Below are 12,947 nucleotides of genomic sequence, written 5' to 3'. Positions count from 1 at the left end.
GGGTGAGTTCCCCTCCCCCAATGGGAGGATATGGAAATGTGCAAGGATATGCTTGGTTTACAAAGTGATTAAATGCCTGTGTGAGGCATTTAGGACCCAGGACACAGGAATAAGAAGTGTCTTGTGATATTCAGGCCAGTCTCTGAGGATGAAGAATTATCATACCCAAATGACAATATTGTCTGGGTTGGGAAACACTGGAGCCAATCGGGAGTCTCTACTGAGTCACAGGGAATGATCATGGAACCAATTAGGACTCTGGCAACAGGAAGCCAGGGAGGCCTGACCACTGCTCCTGTTAGGGTCCTGTGTTAGCACTTCTAGGATTCGGCACAGGTAGTAGAAAGCCAAGTGCTCAAAAAAGGCCAGCCTCCCCAGGCCTTTAGGTAATAAGTAATAAAATAATAATTATCAGGAGTTTACTTGGATATCATGAATAAAATAACTGTTATTCCTCTTCAGAATAAAATAATAAAATAAAAGCAAATAAACATGGTTGACTTCTCCCTGAACACCACAGGTTTAATCTGCATGGCTCCACTTATGCGTGGATTTTTTTTCAATAAATACATACTAGTACAGTACTCTAAATGCATTTTCTTTTTTCTTATAACTTTATTTTCCCTAGTTTACTGTAAGAATGCAGTATATACTATATCCTATATAATAAAACCCTAATATGCAAATTGACCGAATGGTGGAACAACAGGTTGCTATGATGCGCACTGACCACCAGGGGACAGATGCTCAATGCAGGAGCTGCCCCATGGTGGTCAGTGCGCTCCCACAGGGGGAGGCTGCTCAGCCAGAAGCCGGGCTCATGGCTGGTGAGCACAGCGGTGGTGGTGGGAGCCTCTCCTGCCTCCGCTGCCGGCCGGCGGTAAGGAGCGAAGGGGTCCTGGACTGCGAGAGCCCCAGACTGCGAGAGGGATGTCTGACATCCCCCAAGGGGTCTCTGACTGCGAGAGGGTGCAGGCTAGGCTGAGGGACCCCCTCCTCCCAGTGCATGAATTTCATGCACCGGGCCTCTAGTATAACAGAGAGTAACATACAAAATATCTGTTCATTGACTGGTCATGTTAGTGTCAGTAAGGCTTCCTGTCAACAATAGAATCCTAGTAGTTACCATATTTTCTGGCATATAAGATGACTTTTTAACCCAGGAAAATCTTCTAAACACCCAGTCGTCTTATACGCCGGAAAATACGGTACATTTTTGGGCACTTATACTAAGATTTTTGACAGTGTGGGGAGTTGGCTTCTATCCTCACCCCTAACCCTGCATTGTCCTGGGGTCAACTTTACATGCTTTTATTTGCCATTGGGGTGAGGATAGGAGCCAGTGGAGAGCTGGTGAGAATAGATGGGTTTGTGTGTTGGTTTGACTTTTGCAGGGCTGGGGGATTGGGAGGCCTGGAGCTAGAGAAGGTTCTGGACTTCTTTGGCTTCTCGAACTGTTCAGGGAGGGAATGAACGATGGTGAGGCATCAGCATCATCTTACGGAAAGAACTCAGGCTTTGAAGCCTCAGAGCCGGGCTTGTTGTGGAGTATGATGACCTTGGGAAAGTCGCCAAAGGTGTCTGGGCCACAATTATGCCTCCGCAGAAACCTGTTAGCAAGGCTATCTACCTGGCAAGTCGTTGCCATCATCATATGGGGAGCGGAAGGCCAGTCCCCAGCAAGTGCTCAGTGTGTCAGGCACCATCTCTGCCTAACATGACATTGTCATCTCTTTTTCTTTACTGCCCCTTCTCCCCACAGAGGGGTGAAAGCTCTAGCAAGTAAAGCTAGAGGACTCCTGTTAGCTGAATTTGAAGCAGACTCACAACAAGTAATTTGTTAGCAGTATAAATGTGTTCCATGCACTCTGAGACAGACACTAACCAAGTATCTGCTGCTTATCTGAACTTCGACTGTAACTGGGTGTCCTGCCTACTTTCCTGGCAACTCTATCCCTGCAGCCCCAGCCTTCCCTGGGTTCTCTCCAGCCACAGAATAAAGCCTACATTCAATATCACTGTCTCGCCCACGTGTTTTAACCTTAGTGGGACCCTGGCAGCCCCATGGACAGCACCAACATGTGTTGCGTTCAACGCATCAATGTGTATTGGATTTTTTAAAAAAAGCAATACAAAGTAATGTGTATTTAAACCAGGGAAACTTCTTTCCATGAATGGCCGGCTCAGGCTCAGAGGTCCCTGCCGTGGCTGAGACGCGAGGGGCTCTCCAAAGCCATCTTCGCCTTCCAAACCTCGTGGTTCATCTTCTCCCGGAGTGTTTTCTTCACAAACACTGTGCTGCACTGCTGAAAAGGGAGGCAAAACAGTACCATCTGCGTCTACAGCTTGCAAATTACAGCTTGCAATCACCTGCTATTAAATAAAGACACTTGAACAATATTTGGGGTTTTAAATTAGCAATTTACATCACAGGACTCTGAAAATACTAGTCTTTTAATACTGCAATTTTCTCTCCTTTTAACCAGGCATCAACATCTATTGAATTTTTTTTTTTTTAAAAAGCAATACAGAGTAGTTTTTATTTAAACAATAGCCACCCCTGGTGTGAGACACGCAGAGGGAGACCCAATAGCTCCTCACTCCAGGGCCGGCTCTGTGGGAGGACCCTGATGGGGCTGCACCTCTCTTGCATCAGGGAGGGGATCTAGGCATTGCCTTCAAAAACAAACCTGCTTGGCCACAGCAGGCTCAGTGTCATATAAGAAAGTGGTCAAGCCAGGAATTGGAGAGGAAGTCTTTGTTCGAAGGAGACGGAGTGAGAAGGCTGAAAGGGAGAGAGCTGAGTGGGAGTACCTCCCTTTGTCACTGACATCGGGGCGGAATTGGAGGGGACTGGCATTTGTACCAGGCACGCTGGATGCAAAGCGAGATGGGGTTTGGAAGCACACAAAGAGAGCAAGACGAGGCAGGCAGCGCTGTGCCTCGCGGACACTGCTCACACAGACAAAGGGTTATTTCTGTATCTGAATATAGTGGTTTGCTTTCAAGTTATTATTGGACCTGGGCTCCCCCTTTCTCTTGACATCTGAGTTAGCGAGTGGGACAGAGCCAGGAGCCCAGATAAGTATGAGCTTTGCAGGGTGAGTCACTGGGTAGGAAACGCCTCCACACAACCAAACAGCTTCCCACGGTCCCGGCTCTCCTGGCCACTCAGCTACTTTGATGAACAGCTGCTTTTCACAGCTTCCTGGGGTCCGGCTGCTTTCAGTACTGGGTTTCCATTAATCCTAAAAAAAAAAAAAAAAGGCTACTACTCTTTGTTGTCCATATCTTGCCATTTTTGCTTTTTCATAGCCCAAGACACCTGCCTAAATCTTAAAGTCTTTCCTTTTCATGGTGTCCTGAATTTTTATAGTATGTGCTCAATAAATGTTAGGTATTATTATTCTTTTTCTTAGTAGTAAAGGGTCAGTGTTATGGCACACACAATTCTAGCTTGAAAGGGAAAGTGTTGTTTTTCTTTTTTATTTTTATTGTTGACACTATTACAGATGACCCCATGCACCCCCCGCTCCGCCCCTCCACCCACCCCCCACCACCACCTTCCATATTCTTTATTTTTATTGTTGACATTATTACAGATGCCCCCAGGCTCCCCTCCACCCAGCCCCCACCACCACCTTCCCTCTGGCTGTCACCATTAATGGAGAGTGTTTTGAGAAAAACTTTCGGTTTGATTTCCGCTCAGTGCACGAGCGCAGAGGGTGACTGGGCTGGTGGTGTGGGCAGGTAGATCCTTTCTAGTTTCCATTAATTATGCTGCTCAGCTTCACAGCTTTCAGTCATGAGTCAAACCAAACACAGCTCCGGTGGAGCCAGCTGGTGGCTGTTAGTGATGTACTTGGAAAAGCAGCAAATTGAATGAGTCTTAGATGTTTCCCGTGCTTTTAGGCTTATTGGTCACCTCTGATGCCATTTGTCAATGTATCTTGTTGTCTCTGTTAAGATCTAATGTTAGTCTCCCTGCTCAAGGATTAAATTAGTTTCAATCTAATCTCCTAAATTCAGATGATTTGGGGCTCGGTTCAACTACTTCCTGGCCAGAGGGTTTTGTTCAGGTCCTTTAATTAGGTACCATTTGCTGATAGAATCAGGGGGTAATAGATTTTTTATTTCGTGTTGATTACATACACATTTTTTTTAAAGGCTTTTAGAAACTAAATGTATAACCTATCACCAAAACATAACACTGGAGTCATTCTTATTTGCTTACATAGAACCTACTAGGAATCCCATTCTTGCTTTGAAAGTATACACTCACTCTTGGGTGACATAAAAGCCCTCCAAAGGCTATTGCTAGATGTCTGGATTCATGGCCTATCCCATGTCTTTTAATGAATATTGTAAGTGTAGCACTTCGATATAATCATTATCTGAAACAAAAAAGTCTTCAGCCTCTTTGGATGATTAGACTTTGAATGTTTGCTCAGTGGTGCATGTGCATTGGTCAAAGATGTGATGTGTGTATGGTACAAAGAATACAGTCGATCCTCAGACTTTGCCCTGAGTGGTTCCACAGGGGCTGGAGTGAGGGCAAAGTAGGATAGCTGTGAAAGCCCTTTGCAAACTGTGCAATGCAATTTTTAAAAAAGAGATTTGAATTACACAGTGAATGTCCATCCTAGCATTGATGTCAGGGCCTAAGACCGACATGTAACTTGACTGGTCTTATAGCTATTAACCCGTGATATTAGTCTGGTGTGTGTGTGTGTGTGTGTGTGTGTGTGTATGTAATATATGCAGAGCATGTGAATGCATGTATAATCAGGTTTTTAAAAATGCTGGTATTGAATTTTCCTCATAAATAATGTTTTTCAAAGTGCCTACTATAATTTCTTTTCAATTATGATACTGCTAATTTCTTGTTTCTGTTTCCATGAGATGCTCATGAATCATTTTGAGGGAGGGAGGGAGAGAGAGGGAGGAGAGGGTGAGAGAGAGAGGGAGGGTGAGAGAGAGAGAGAGAGAGAGAGAGAGAGAGAGAGAGAAGAGAGACATTCTAGTGAGAGAGTAATCTGCTAATCTTTATTAAGACTTCAAACCATTTGTATGTACACTTCCTTAAAACTTAATAGTTTCTTAAAATTCAATAGTTCACTGGTCCTGACATCTATATAATAAAAAAGACAAAACACGATAAGTCCATAGATGCTTATCATTCTTCATATCCATTTTTTTTCTCTCTAAGCTGGAGAAAAGATGGTTTACCTATTTTAACTTCCTTTACACTTTTAACTAATTAAGTAAACTTAATTTCAGGCTTTCACACTTTAAAGAGCTGCTCACAGTATTCATTCGCTCAGGTTTTACCTAATGGGTTTGGCACTGCAGGACTGTAGATGAGAAAATGGCATGTATAGGAGCCATGGTAAATGGAAGGTGCAGAATATTTCCATTTGTGATCCTTAGGTTTACTAATGCCATCTCTCCTCTTGAAGAATTGCTTGCAGGGAGCCAAATTGATGGGTTTTTCTTTCATCTTTAAGAAATTTCCTCCCGTCTCCTCTTTTGGAGCGGGCAATGATAACAGGATCATATAAACTCAATCTTAGAAGGCATTTCAAATGTCATCAACATCCGATGGTGCATCCCATGCTTGAATCTCTTATAATACACTAGTAGCCCTGTGCACGAATCTGTGTGCCAGTAGCTCTCTGCCGCCGTCCTGTAGCTCTCTGTCTGCTGCCCCACTCCCCTGTAGTTCCCTCCGACCCCCCTCATAGCTTGCTGCCCTGCCCCTCCTGTAGCTCTCCGCCTCCTGCTTGCCTGCTGCCCTGCCCCCTCCTGTAGCTCTCCCTGTCCCCCCACCCCTCATAGCTTGCTGCCCTGCCCTCTCCTGTAGCTCTCCACTACCCGCTTGTAGTTCGCTGCCCCACCCTCCTTCAGATCCATGATCTGGCCGTTAATGGATAAGTAACATATTCCTTTTTTATTATATAGGATTCCCACCAAAGGGCTAGCCAGGATCCTCTTGAATACCTGTAGCCATGGGCCACTCACTACCCCTCAAGGGAGTCCGTTCTACTTTCACACAGCACTAGTGGTCACACAATTATTTCTACACTGTTTAGAAATGATTATGCTGACTTTTGCTCTGTTCTCAATGAGTAGACAAAACACGTGCAATCCTGCGATCCTCCCCCTGCCCCATGTATTTGAAGACAACTATCCTATCTCTTGTGTGTTTCTACATGCCAAATATTCAGGATAATACAAGTTCTTATGTGATGTGATTCTCAGTCTAGACACCCTGGATCCCTCTGCTCTGAATATGCCATAGTAGTTCGCTGATAAGAATAATATGAAAACTAAAGCCACCGTATTGAGCTTTTCATAGATACCAGTGTTTTATAAGCATCACCTTTAATACCCACAGTGCTCGGAGCTAGGCCTTGTCACTTTCACTCTATAGATAAGAAAGCCAGGGGTAAAGAGAAATTGAGTGGTTTTCCCAAGGTGCATATCTAGGAGTTGGCAGAGCCAGAATTTGAACAAATGTCTTTACTGATTTCAGAGTTTATGTTCTTGACCCTCCATTGTAATCCCCTTTATGAGATGTGATAACAACCCACTCCTCACCCAGAGAGTGAGCTGAATGCTCCAGGTCTGGTCTCAGCAATTCAGAGTGGAGAAAGGTGGCCACTTCCTTTATTCTAGAAGTGATGCCAAACCAAAGAACAGATAAGGACGAGGCCAGCCAGAGAAAGAAGGAGGGGAAACAAAGGAGCTAGACCATTAATAAGATGGCTGATGGGATAGTTGAAAAGATGTGTCTGGTAGGTGAGGGACAAGCCCTACACAAGTAATGCCTCAAGTGAAAAGTTGGTATTTTAAAAAGCACAGAGATACGGACTCTGTTGCACAACCCTTAGTGTAGGCTCCAACCAGAAATCCAGGTCAGAAAAGCTTGAAATCAGAATCATGGGTGGGAGAAGGTGCTTTCATTAAAGATGCAGATTCTTAGGGCTTATCAGCAGCCAACCCACATCAGAATTTGAGGGAAAGTGCAGTCTGAAAATTAATATTTGACAAACACCCCAGATAAAGCTCACACTTACTAAAGTTAGAAAAGTATGTGTTTTGTCAGGGTACTAGTTTCCTATTGCTGCTATAATAAGTTACCACAAACTTAGTGACTTAAAACAACCCACATTCATTATCTTACAGCTGTGGGTGTCAGAAATCCGAAGTGAAGGTCAGAACAAAAGTGGGTTTCACTGGACAAGATCAAGGTGCTAGTAGGGCTCCATCTGTGTCCTTGCCGCTCCAGCTCCCAGCGGCTGCCTCCTTCCCTTGGCTCATGCCCCTCTTCCATCGCTTGGGCCTCGGCGTCTGCTGTCACGTTTCCTCCTCTGACTGACTTTCCTGCTTCCCTCTTTCCCTTGTGAGCACCTTTGTGATTACATTCTCCCAGATAACGCCCTTGTCTCAAAATCCCGAATCACATCAGCAAAGTCCCTTTTGCCATGTAAGGGAATTATTCACAGGATCTGGAGAATAGGAGTTGGATATCTTTGGGGAGCCATTACACTGCCTACCACAATTGGTTTTAAAACATTTCAGAGAGCCCTGGCTGGTTGCTCAGTGGTTAGAGCATCAGCCCGCCTACTGAAGGGTTCCAAGTTCAATTCCAATCAAGGGCAGGTGCCTTGGTTGCAGGTTTGATCCCTGGTCCTGGTTGGGGCATTTGGGAGGCAACCAATCCATGTGTCTCTCTCACATTGATGTTTCTCTCTCTTTTCCCCTCCTTTTCTCTCTCTAAAAAAAATCAATGGGAAACATATCCTCAGGTGAGGATTAACACACACACACACACACTTCAGAGAAACGGGAAGGAGCTCAGGGGGAACTTTAGGTACAGAGAGGGTTCCCACACCCTCCAGGAGTCCCCTGAGATATCTCCAGGACATGAGGACCCTCAAGAGCACAGTTTGAGAGAAGCCGTCCAGCAAACATGCTTACCTGAGTCCCTGTGGAGGAATCTGACCACCAGTCCTCAGTTAGTGCACCTCCCTTGACTTTCTACCAGTTTACTTTGCAACTGTCATTCAGCCTTCCTAGCCTCAATCTTCTAAGAAACCCCATTTAGACTTACTGCAGAAAACAAGTCAAACATGACCTTGTCTCTTTAGTAATAAAATCACTGTTTGAACTGATTACAGGAGAAAATGTCTGTCAGGAAGGGTAGGGGAATTCCGGTTAACTTTGCATTTTTCAACCTTTTCTAACTTTTTATATTAAAAAGAAAATAAGTAATTAGTGGAACTTCTAAAGGTATCCTTTTTTTCTGTATATTTGTATAGCTCTGTCTCTTGTCATTGGGTGTCCCCCCTCCCCCCAACCTAACACACATATGCATATTCTTTTGGATTAACCTGGGCATTGATTGTGATAGTTTAATCCCTTTTGTAATATCTTTCTTTTGAGATCCTCTATGGGCTCTGCCAGAACTTTGTAGATATTTCTGAATTAATCTAAGAAAAATGGTCCTTATTTATATATTTTAAATAATATATAATAGCAGTAAAAGTTATCTAATAGGAAATTAACCAAAGGCAGAGAATTAATGTTTATTCCTTTAAAGGTATATATATATATATATATATATATATATATATATATATATATATATTTGTCACTGTATTAGGAGACAATACTTGAAAAGAGATGAATTTAATAATTTTCCTCAATTTCCTTATTAGTCACCTTGAATTGCCATAACTAAATACTGTAGACTGGAAGGCTTAAACAGCAGAAATTTGTTTCTCATAATCCTGGAGTCTGGGAAGTCCAAGATTAAAGTGCTGGCGAGGTATGTTTCATTCTAAGGCATCTTCTTTAGCCTTGTAGATGGCTACCTTCTTGCTGTCTCCCTCATATGGTGAAGAGAGAGCAAGAGCTCTGATATTTTTTACTCTTCTATTGGGTTAGTGCCCCACCCTTATGACCTGCTTTAATCTTAATCACTTCTTTAAAGGCCTCATTTTCAATACAGGCCTATAGAGAGTTAGGGCTTCAAAATATGATTTCTTAAAGAGCACAAGTCAATCCATTGTCTGTTCTCAAGTGTCACAAGTATTTCCTAATTCCTGCAAGATTGTGGTCATTTCATTATAAAATACTTGAGGCTCGGTGCATGAAATTCGTGCATGGGTAGGGTCCCTAGGCCTGGCTGGCGATCAGGGCAGATCAAGGCCTTCCGGCTGCCAGCTGGGGCCACCCTTCGTTCTGCGCCACCCCCTGGTGCTCAGCGCACATCATAACGAGCGATCGGTCTCTTGGTTGAACTCCCGTGGGGGCAATTTGCTTATTAGCCTTGTATATAGATGGTTCATATAACAAGGGCAAAGAGCAGAGGCTTGAAGAGTGTTTAAAAATTCATATGTTGCTCGTTGTTTAGAGAGATGAATCATCTTTGCTACTTTGCAAGGTTTCTTACTAGGCAACCAAGGGTAGAAAAATCCTGTCTTCAAGACCCCCCAAATTCAAGACAAGCTGTAAGTGGATACAATCATTGTCCATCATCCAGATAACCCTCCTCTTGGGAAGCAGTAATCATGTCATACCCACAATGCTGGGCTGTAGATTATTTCCCCTCTCCTCTGCTTTCCTAAGATGTGTGGGGTAGGGATGGGGTTCTTTGTTGCTCAGAATTTTGAAATTAAAAAGAGAACTGACCAAGAGATGTGGTAGAAACTAGTGAGGGTAATATTGATCATTATTAGTTAGTATTACCTGTGTGTAAAGCCCCTTTGATATTTATCTCTGGAAGTTCTCAGTAAAGTGGGGCCGGTGAGTAGGAACAGACACAGAAGAGTGGTGCAGGCATGACTCTCATGAAGGGGAAGCAGGAAGGGTGGATGGTTTAGAGGAAGGAGTCTCAGATTGGTGTGCAGCTCTGAGAGTCTTGGCCAGGCTGACAAGAGTGTCAGAGCAGAGAATGCCTATCAGAGAAGCTGCATTGAGCAGGAATTGTCCAGCTCTAGTCTCCCTGCTCTGTTCAGTTGAATCACATCAGCAAATATAGAGAGGTAATAGAGAGGACCCCAACACCCCTGTGGGCCAAGGTAGAACATGGCTGAGACATAAATGCTATGGCATATCTGCAAGTATGGCAGCTGAAGGCTGCGTGCTACCCATGTTTCTCATTACAAGTTCACCCGAAGAGAGCTCTGAGAGGTGCTCCTTCAAGGCCACTGCAGGAACCTTTCATGTTCTACATTATAAAAAGAACCAAGTGATTAATCAGAGCATAGAAAATGGAAAGGCATCTACTTGAATTCTGGTCAGACATTTCTGAAACAATTCTATCTATCTATCTATCTATCTATCTATCTATCTATCTATCTATCTATCTTCTTTCTATCTCTTCCTTATATTAACACATTGTGGACCAGTAGTTTTATTGCTAGCTTTACCCAGTGGCCAGATAAGTTTCTATTGAATGAGTACAAAAACATTTTACATAAATGTTAAAGGCACACTTTAAAATTAAATACCCATTGCATTTGGAAGTTATTTATTATGTGTTCTTACAAGCTAATATCTTTTTAAAAATATGATATTTTGTAAAACACTGTGTAATATGAAGCGAGGATTCTCGTGATCCGTCCGCAATGTGTTAAGTAGGTATTTATTGAAATGAGGAGACCAAATGCTATGCTTGAAATAGAAGAAGGTGGTTTTTTATCAGTTTAACAATCTGTTTCCCAGCCTGAATATTAGCAGTCTCCAAGGAAACTCTTATCACTATAAAGAAGTAATAGAATTTATCTGACAATCATCACATTAAACTATTTGTAAACCGGTTGCAATAAAAAAAAAAAAAAATAACAGCATTTGGGGGGTAAAGTTCCTGCTCAAACTTTTCTATTTTAAAACCTCCTTGCCTTTCTCTATTTGCATAACCCTGGAAACTTGTCCACATCACTACTAACAAGCATAACACATGTACACTAATAGAAGAGAAAGATGCAAATTGACCATACCTTCGTGACTCCCACCAGCCAATCAGGAGTGAGTATGCAAATTAACCAAAAAAGATGGTGGGTTAATTTGCATACACAGGCGCTGAGTGGCCAGGACGGGCATTCCGCACCACTCCAGCCACTCAGGGCCTCCAGGCAGCATGGGAAGGTGGGGCCAGAGAGGAAAGAGGTGGCTCAGGGGCTGGAGCGGAAAGGCGGTGCTGGCAGCCAGGGAAAGGAAGGCTCATTCTTGCATGAATCTTCATGCATCGGGCCTCTAGTAAAGGGAAAACCAGATCTCTTGGTGGCCTCCTTCTTCAACTCCAAGCAAACAAACAGACAAGCATTTCTGTGTCTAGTGCGTAGGAACAGCTGGACAAAATATGAAGTGATATATGCATGCCGAATAAATGGATAAATAAATGATGGTATGTTTTTAGGCTGGATGGAGAGAAGTAAATTGGGGAGGGAAATAATGTATAAATTTTGAAAAAATCACAACTTTAAAACTGGAGGAAATCATGGGTTAATTTCCAGGGGTTAATATGATTTATTTCATAATCTGCACATCTCAACCTAATACTCGAAGAAAGAGTCAAAAGAACTCGTTCCCCTAAGGTTGCCAGGAGAACAAGCCTTGCCTAAGTTGGTTGGATCCTACAAGAAATGTGGACATCTTTGATGTTGTGAAAATCATACTCGCCTCTGAGCCAGCAGACAAGGATTGGAGTCTGGCTTTGCCACTAATCAGGCTGATCCCTGAAGAACTCACCTCACTTCCTTAAACTCAGTATTCTTTCTCTCTGGGTGAAATAAAATAGTCTCCAAATCCCTGAGCCATCTAGAAACTCCGTAAAATTGAAGTGATGAGTTTAGGCTCTTGTTGGGGTGGGCTGTGGGAGAACCCTGGAGATTATTGCATGCTAAAAAGAAAGAAGCCAGCTAAGGATAATGTGGACAAAAGAGACAATTGAAGCCATACTTTGGGAAATATTGCAAAAAGCTGCCTAGAGAATCTCAAAGTGATTTTCAAATAACATCCAAGTATTCCCAGGGATGCTTAGAGCAAGACAATGCTTTGCTGTTTAAGTAAAGAAAATTTGTACTGTGTTCTGTGGACTTGAATATAGTCAAGGACATACATCATAATTGTGTGCCAAACCAGCCTTGTCATAATAAGGTACTTTCTGGGAACAATTCTTTTCTGGAACAAAGCTCTGTGAGGTATGCGGGAGCCTATAGTACTTTGACTATTATTTTTATGGTAATGTGAAGGATTTTTTGTACAAGTTTTAACAGAATTAAGTTCAGATATTATAAATACTATGCATGGTAATGGAAATCTTTAAAAGTCATGTACCTTGTGTTTTGGATATTATGATGACTTCACCAATCTATGACAAACCTCATCTCTTCACCAATGCAGTCAGGAAAGAAATCCTCCTGATCTAATATGTTTCCACCATTAATTAGTTGCTGGGGCAACAAAGATGAATAAGACATGTTTCCACAAATATATTTGTGAAGAATGTAGGTCTAAGGCCACTGGATTTAAGTAAAAAGATAGCTGGTCATTCAAAGTTCTTATGCATTTGTTAGAAGCAGAGTGATCAACTAGAGCTTTTGAACTCTTTGGCAGCCACACTTAGTGCCACAGGAATCTCCGAAAATAAAGAAAATCAGTACCTTTTCTAGCCTTGCAAATAACCCTTCAAATGCTTTTACAATGACAAGTTTTACCTACTAGGGCACAAGTTCATGAAACATGAAATTATAATGATAGGAGACCACATTCATGCCTTTACTTGTTTATAGACTTTTTCTTATTTATTTATTTATTTATTTATTTATTTATTTATGTTTAATATGTTTTTAATTGATTTTTTTAGAGAGAGAGGAAGGGAGAGAGATAGAAACATTGAGAGAACATTGATCGGCTGCCTCCTACATACCCCTACT

The 12,947-nt window shown here is 42.6% G+C and overlaps 1 long non-coding RNA gene across 2 annotated transcripts in view; it reads left to right on the top strand.

Annotated features, from left to right (window-relative positions):
* The window catches only part of LOC129152136 (uncharacterized), a 195,296-nt gene that overhangs the window by 19,770 nt on the left and 162,579 nt on the right, over positions 1-12,947 (top strand). The window contains exon 1 of one of the 2 annotated variants that reach the window (XR_008558855.1): positions 8,752-8,833. The exons of the other annotated variant lie outside the window; for it this stretch is intronic. This is a non-coding gene — a long non-coding RNA (uncharacterized LOC129152136). Of the gene's footprint in view, positions 1-8,751; positions 8,834-12,947 lie in introns of those variants that run through there. 2 annotated transcript variants of the gene reach the window in all.

This window comes from Eptesicus fuscus, chromosome 2 (assembly GCF_027574615.1).
Source record: "Eptesicus fuscus isolate TK198812 chromosome 2, DD_ASM_mEF_20220401, whole genome shotgun sequence".
Taxonomy (NCBI): domain Eukaryota; kingdom Metazoa; phylum Chordata; class Mammalia; order Chiroptera; family Vespertilionidae; genus Eptesicus; species Eptesicus fuscus.
The sequence above is the reverse complement of the archived record's forward strand: the minus strand, read 5'-3'. Positions and strand labels throughout refer to the sequence as shown.